General features: G+C 47.7%; 1 pseudogene; it reads left to right on the forward strand.

Moving 5' to 3' along the window:
* The first annotated feature begins 829 nt into the window (after nt 1-829).
* Nucleotides 830-2,269, forward strand: LOC140699539 (rho-related GTP-binding protein RhoQ pseudogene; annotated as a pseudogene).
* Nucleotides 2,270-7,090: the final 4,821 nt, after the last annotated feature.

A 7,090-nucleotide genomic window follows, 5' to 3' on the forward strand; every position in this document is an offset into this window, starting at 1 on the left:
GAGAACAAAGAATAAAAAGAAAAACAGAATAAGCAAGAACTGTGGAATAACTACAAAAGGTACAACATTCATGTAATGAGAATACAGAAAAAAAAAGGAAGAAAAGAAAGGAAGGAAGGAAAGAAACAGAAAAGAACATTTGAAATAATAGCCACTGAGAACTTCTGCATACTAATGTCAGACACCATGCTACATGTTGATCCAAGAATCTAAGAAAACACCAAGTAGAATAAATGCCAAAAAGGAAATCAAACAAAACACTATAACTATGCATACACTTTTCAAACTCATAAAATTAGAAATAAGGAAAAAAAGCACAGAAGAAGCCAGAGAGCGAGAAAACAACTTACCTACAGAAGAACAAAGATAAAAATTACATTTGGCTTCTCCACAGAAACCATGAAAGCAATAAGAGAGTATAGTTAAGTATTTAAAATATTGAGGGGAAAAAAACTAGACTTCTGTACCCTTTCTCAGAGAAACAATTACTGAAGGACTTTGTTACCAGTAGACCTGCCTTGCAAGAAATGTTCAAAGAAATTCTTTAGAGATAAAACATGAGAAACTGAGATCTACATAAAGTAAGGGAGAGCGTCAAAGAAGTAAGTGACGGTAAAAATAACAAAAACTTTTATTTTTCTTTCTTTTATTTCATCTAACAGAGAACAGTTTGTTCAAGATAATACCAGGAAGTTCCTCGGCCTGCCGTCCTCCGGGGCAAAGCCTGTAGGGGGCCCGGGCGCGCGCAGGGTGGGGAGAGCCGCCTGGCCCGGCCCCTCCCCGCCGCCCCCTCCCCAAAGTTACCGTCTCCGCCGGGGCGACCAGTTTTATGATCCCGCGGATCCTCCTGGGGAGGCCCGGCTGGGGAAAGGGCGCGGGCGCCGAGCGGCGCAGGCAGCCTGCGGGCGAGGCGACCAGGACCCGGGCGGGGATCCGGGTAGTAACCGAGGCGGCGGCAGTGCCCCGCGCCCGCCTTCCCTGCCCCTCGGGCTGGGGGAGCCGCTGCATGGGGCCGGGATGGGAGGGGCGGCCCTGCTGCGCGGAGAGGCGGCGGCGGCGGCGGCGGCGGCGGCCGACCCCTGAGGCGGGCTGGGGCTGACTCTAGGGGGACCATGCCCGGAGGCCTGCCGGCCGCAGCGTGGCTACCGGGGCCGGTGTGCTGATGCTCAAGTCCGTGGTGCTCCGCGATGGGGCAGTGAGCAAGACTGAGTGCCTACTCAAGAGCTATGCCAATGGCACCTTCCCACTTCTTGACCACTATGCAGTCAGCGTCACCATAGGGGGCAAGCAGTACCTCCTGGGACTCTGTGACACAGTCAGACAGGAAGACTATGATCATCTGAGGCCTTTATCTTGTCCAATGACTGATGTCTTCCTTATATGCTTCTCTGTGGTGAATCCAGCCTCATTTCAAAATGTGAAAGAGGAGTGGGTACCAGAACTTAAAGGAATACGCACCACATGCACCCTTTTTATTAATAGGAACCTAGATTGATCTCCGAGATGACCCCAAAACTTCAGCAAGACTGAATGATATGAAAGAGATACTTACATATGTGGAACAAGGACAGAAACCAGCAAAAGAGAGGTGCGTGCTGCTCTGTGGAATGTTCAGCTTTAACCCAGAAGGCATTGAAGACTGTTCTGATGAGCTGTAGGAGCCATTTTAACTCCAAAGAAACACAGTTAAAAAAAAAAAAAAGAATAGGATCAAGATGTATAAACTGTTGTTTGATTACGTGAGAAACATCTTCAGTGGCCAAGGAAACTGTCCACTTCTCTCAGAAAGCATAAGAAATGTTACAGCTATACCCAGATCGTTTTTGAATAATGAAGCAGTTTAAAACTTGAAAGAAAAACAAACCCTGTCCTCAGAATTCTATAAAGTTCATTAAGAATGTTTCTTAAAAGTCCAAGAAGCAGCAAACAGCATCTGAAGCCACAATCTATTATAAATACTTTATTTCGATTAGATGATAGAATCTCTCAGGGGGTTCATAGTTTCAAAAGCTACAATCACATCATGTTGTAGTGACATAAAAAAACAGTGCTGTTAAGTGGAACTGCCTGGCTTAGACCATGTACATTTCTGCACAGTCTTTATGAAATCTGCACAAAGAAATATCTTCTCCCTTTGCTCCAATTAATTGTTCTTGTATGTAAGTTCCTTTCTATTCCAGTACATCCAGAGTGGCGAAATGACAAGGCCAGCCACGTAGCCAAAGGTCGCTCCAAGCGTGCAGGAGATGGGCCGTTCCTCAGGAGGTGATGCATGAGGGCAAAAACAACAAATGTTTTATTATTACTTGAGCACAACTTAAGTGTAACCTAAATATTTCTATATTAAAGTTTAATGTGCTTTCTTAAAAGAATGTCAAAAGTATAATAAGGTCATAACTGCATTTATCATGAACACTAAAAACGTAGATATTTTAGTTAATATGCTTTCAACTGTAACAAGGCTTCTGGCGCCCATAGATTTAGTTTGATGTGCCCCAGACTGCATGAGATACATGCTAAGATTACAAATTGAAATTTGGGGTGAGACTTTGCCATAACCCTGGACTCAATTTAGCTCTCTGAACTAGTTTGTGATTTTGTTTTTTAATTCCCCACATTGGCTTGTATATCAAATGAAAAGTGTATATGCTGACCAAACCACAAGAAACTTTAAACTGTGTTAAAGAGAAAAGACATAGAATTCAAGCATGTTACATGGGATTTATAATAAAGCAACTGCTTTCATAATAAAACTGATGTCATCTTCCAGATACAAACAAAAAAATAAAAAAATAATAATATCAGTTTGGGATTAACAGATACACATTACTACATATAAAATAGATAAATGACAAAGACCTACTATATAGCACAGGGGAGTATATTCAATTTCTTGTAATGAGCTGTAATGGAAAGGAATCTACAAATATATATAAATATATGAATCGCTTTGCTGTACACATAAAATTAACATAAAATCAACTACACTTCAATAAAAAATAAGAATTAAAAATAATTATCAACAATGCATTCAATTATGTAGGCATATATCTTGTGTATGTGTTCACGTGTACACTTATGCATGCTTACATAAGTTGAATGACAATAATATAAGGAATGGAAGGAAGGAATTGGTATTATTTTGTTATTAAAAGGCACTCACTACCATCGAGTGGTACAGACTTAATTAAAGGTGGACTTGGATTAGCTGTAAATGTATATTGTAAATGCCTGGGCAACCACTGAAAAAAGTTAAAAAAGTAAAATTAAATTAAAAATATAGCTGATGCTAAGAAGAGAAAATGGAATCATATAAACTGTTTGATTAAAACCAAAAAAGGCAGAAAAAAGTATAAGATAAAAAAAGAACAAGGGCAACAAATAGAAAACAGTAATAAATACTGTAGATATTAATCCAGTTGTATCCATAATCACTTTGTCAGGAGTCCAAATGCACCCATTGAAAGACAGAGGTTTTCAGAGTGAACCAAAAACATGACCCAACTGTACTCTGTCTACAAGAAATCCACCTTAAATATAAAGACACAAAAGTCAATTATATTTCTATATACTAGCAGTGAGCATTCACAAGATGATATTTCTTTAAATCTTATGATTCAGTATAGCATTAAAACTACAAAGTACTTAGAATCAAATCTGACAAAAGTTCTACCCCAACAATCTGCTCCTGCCCCTCCTCCTCTTCATCCTTCTCCCGCCTCTACCTGCTGCTCCTTCAGTGATTCCTTGCTCTTCCATTTCAGAAGCAGAGTCAAGGCCAAATGCAACAACTCCTCCATGTAGCCAGCAAACTCAGAACAGCAATGGGATTGGTTGCAAAGAGACTAAACAGTTGAATCCTTGTGAAAACCAAAGGGCAAGGCCGGCCTCTCTAACTCACAGTTACCTGCATTGTATCCAGGGCTGAGTGGCTCTGCCCTCTTCATTTATTTTACAAAAGCTCTGATCATGTCCCCCCACCCCCCACTAGGAAACCAAGTCCAGACTCTGGCCCAGCTTTCAAGGTCATTGCCTGGCCCCCTACCTACCTTTCCACCATTATTATCGATGACCCTCCTTCCTGACCCTTTTCACCAGCTAACCCGATTCACTGCTCCCCATACATCCTCCAAGATCTCCTTTGTCAGTGCAGAAAATTTCCAGGTGTTTTCTCCCACCCCTATTCCTCCTTGCCTTGCCCTCTTGCTCCCTCCTCAGCCTTAAGCACCCCTTTTCTGATGTACACCCAAATCCTCCCCTAGACGAGACCAGCTGAAAATACCTCCCTTCCTCCAAGAGGCCCTCCCTGCCTCTGCCAGTCGGGGGGTCACATTTCCTCTCAGCTCCCAGGGCACTCGGACCTCAACTGGGGGCAGGGGCACTTCCTCTTTGGGAAATGGTTCTTGTCAGATCCCTATACTGACTTAGAAATCAAAAGACAGGGCCACAGACTTTAACTGTTGGAATGGGAAGGGGGGTTTAAGAAGCCCACACAGACCCTAGCACTTAGTACACGTTCGAGCAGAGCCCTCACAGCCCCATCCCAGCCTCTGGAGGCTGGGGCAGGAGGCTTGGGGTCCTCCTCTCTCTTTAGGTGACTTGGGCAAGTCACTGGGCCTCCCTGGGCTTTGGCTGCCTCATCTGTAAAATGGGGATAATTGCGGACAGGAGCCAAGCCTTTATTGTTATTTTATGTGAGCCTTTCTTGTCATCACCCATCAGGGACATCAGAGCCAGAGGGCCCTCAGAGCACAGCCCTTCCATGGGGTCTAGGTGCTGCCTGGGCCCACCCTCTCAGGGGCCCATGGCCCATCTCAGGGAGCAGATGGAAGAGTGGAATCGTCAGCAAGCTCTGGAATCCCCATCCGCAGAGGAGAAAAACACCGTAGCTGAAGGAGGTTTGTGCATAATTAAAGAGTCACCATGAGCAGCAGCAAGACCATTCAGGTTGGGCTGGGGCGGGTGCCTGCAGGTGGGCACAGAGGGCTCTTCCTGGGGAGCTGCGGTGGGCGTTGAGCTCCTAGCCCCAGGCATGCCCCCATACAGGTACCTAGGCCCCTGCGTTCCTCTCCTTATCTCAGCAGTCCCCAAGCCCTCCTTGGAGTCTCCCCTCTGGGACCTCTGAAACCCCCAAGGCCATGGCCCCAGATCAGCCACCGTCTCTCACCCTGATTCATATCCACCCGGCCTCCAGCCCGCTCTCTACCCCCAGCCAGAGGGATCCTCCTAGAAATTAAGTCTGTTTATGTCACTCTCCCATCTAAAACCACTCAGCAGCAGCCCATTTGGCTGCAGTGGCATGAAGGACTCTCAGGGTCAGAGTCCAGCCCCTGCCTACCCACCCACCCTCACCTCCTCCCATTCCCCACCCAATACTGAGCTGCTTGCACTTCCTTTAAGACACCAGCACCCCCTTCCCAGGGCATCTGTGTGCCTGTCCATGCCACCTTCTTGGCCTAGAATGCACTCCCCCATCTCCTGTGTGCCTGACCAACTCCTCCAGCTTATCTTCCAAGGCTTTGTTTTGGTACCATCTCCTCCAGGAAGCCTTCCCTCCCCCAGGAAGACGTTCTCCAGGTTGTGTTCAGAAACCTCTGGGCTGGCCCAGGCCCTCTGCTGGCCCTTCCGTTGTGGTGTTTGCAAAGGCTGGGGAGAGGAGAAGGGGAAGACTCAGACTCTCAAGGCCAGGCCTGGGTCTTTTGGCCCACTCAGCTCACCACAGGTGTCAGGTACCCACGGAGTTGAGCTCCCTGCCTAGCTCAGCAGAGCTGGGCCAATTTTAGCAGAGGGGACCTGGGCTCAGGGTCTTCGTAGAACACTCTATACCTGTGTAGCTGTCCCACGTAATACACACACTCACACATGCACACACGCACACACACACTCCTGCCCTCACAGATGCACACCTGCCCTCACACACACCTGCACACACACAGCCTGCCCCTCTCTAATCACCACCACATTCCCAATTACAGATGGAGATCCCTCCAGCAGCTCAGCCACTTTCCAAATAGGTTCAGCTTCACAGAAGCACACAGAAATGGGGAGGCCCAGTCTCTCAGCCAGGGAGACTACACACACTCCTCTCTGAACAAACCAAGAGCACTGGCTCATGTAACAGCACCCAATTCTACCACTGCTGAGCTGGGGCCATCCTATCCACTGTGGGGATGAACCAGCCCTGCCTCTGCCAGCTCCCAGGGCAGGAGCTAAGAGGGCCGTCAAGCACACACAGTTGGGTCATCTGGAGCACACCTGAGTGACAAACATGGGCCCTCCAGGCTATGCCACAGCATGGTCTTGCAGGTGAAAAATGTGGCAGGCCAAGTGAGCTCCCTGCAAAGAGGTGGATGCTATTCGGGAGGCTAGACACCACTGGCTGTCAGGTGCCAACACCCCAGGTTGGAGTCTGAGCAAAGGGCAAAATCACAGCAGAGGAGGGTGGAGTTAGATGGCAGGGAAGCGCTGAGTGGGCACTGAGGACCAGAGAAATGAAGTGGACCTGTGGTCACTCAAGTCTGGCTCTACCCAACCTGCAGGGTAGCCTGGGACAGCCTTGTCATTCTCAGGCCTCAGTGTCATGATACACAACAGGGACAATCATAGAGGGGTTGTTGACTGCACCCAACCCCACATGGCTCCACTGGCCTCACACTCCACCTGTGAACCCTTCTCCCTCTATGGTGAGCCACTTTCAGGACAGACAAGAAGCAGGCTCTCCTGGGGGTCAGAGATCTTTGCCTCAGCCCCTCCCGGGCCAGTTGAGGGTCCAGGATGTTCCTGCAAACACCACCCCCAGGCACCGTCAGACTCAGTAGCCTGCTGGGGCCTTGCGTCCCCAGAGCCAGGGCGCTGCTGCCTTCAGGACGACGAGTGGGCCAGACACCATCTCCCACTCGGTCTCAGGCTGCCAGTGGGGGAGGTCCTGGATGGCGCCTTCAAGATCACCCTGCATGTGATGCTCAAGGAAAAGCCCTGTGGTGACATGCTCGTCTAAACCAAATGTGACATTCTTAATGACCTGCAAATGAGATGCAGCCAGGGAGACGTCAGACACAGAAACCAAGGAAGCAGCTTCTAATAAACAAGC

This window comes from Vicugna pacos, chromosome 11 (genome assembly GCF_048564905.1).
Source record: "Vicugna pacos chromosome 11, VicPac4, whole genome shotgun sequence".
In the NCBI taxonomy this organism is placed as follows: domain Eukaryota; kingdom Metazoa; phylum Chordata; class Mammalia; order Artiodactyla; family Camelidae; genus Vicugna; species Vicugna pacos.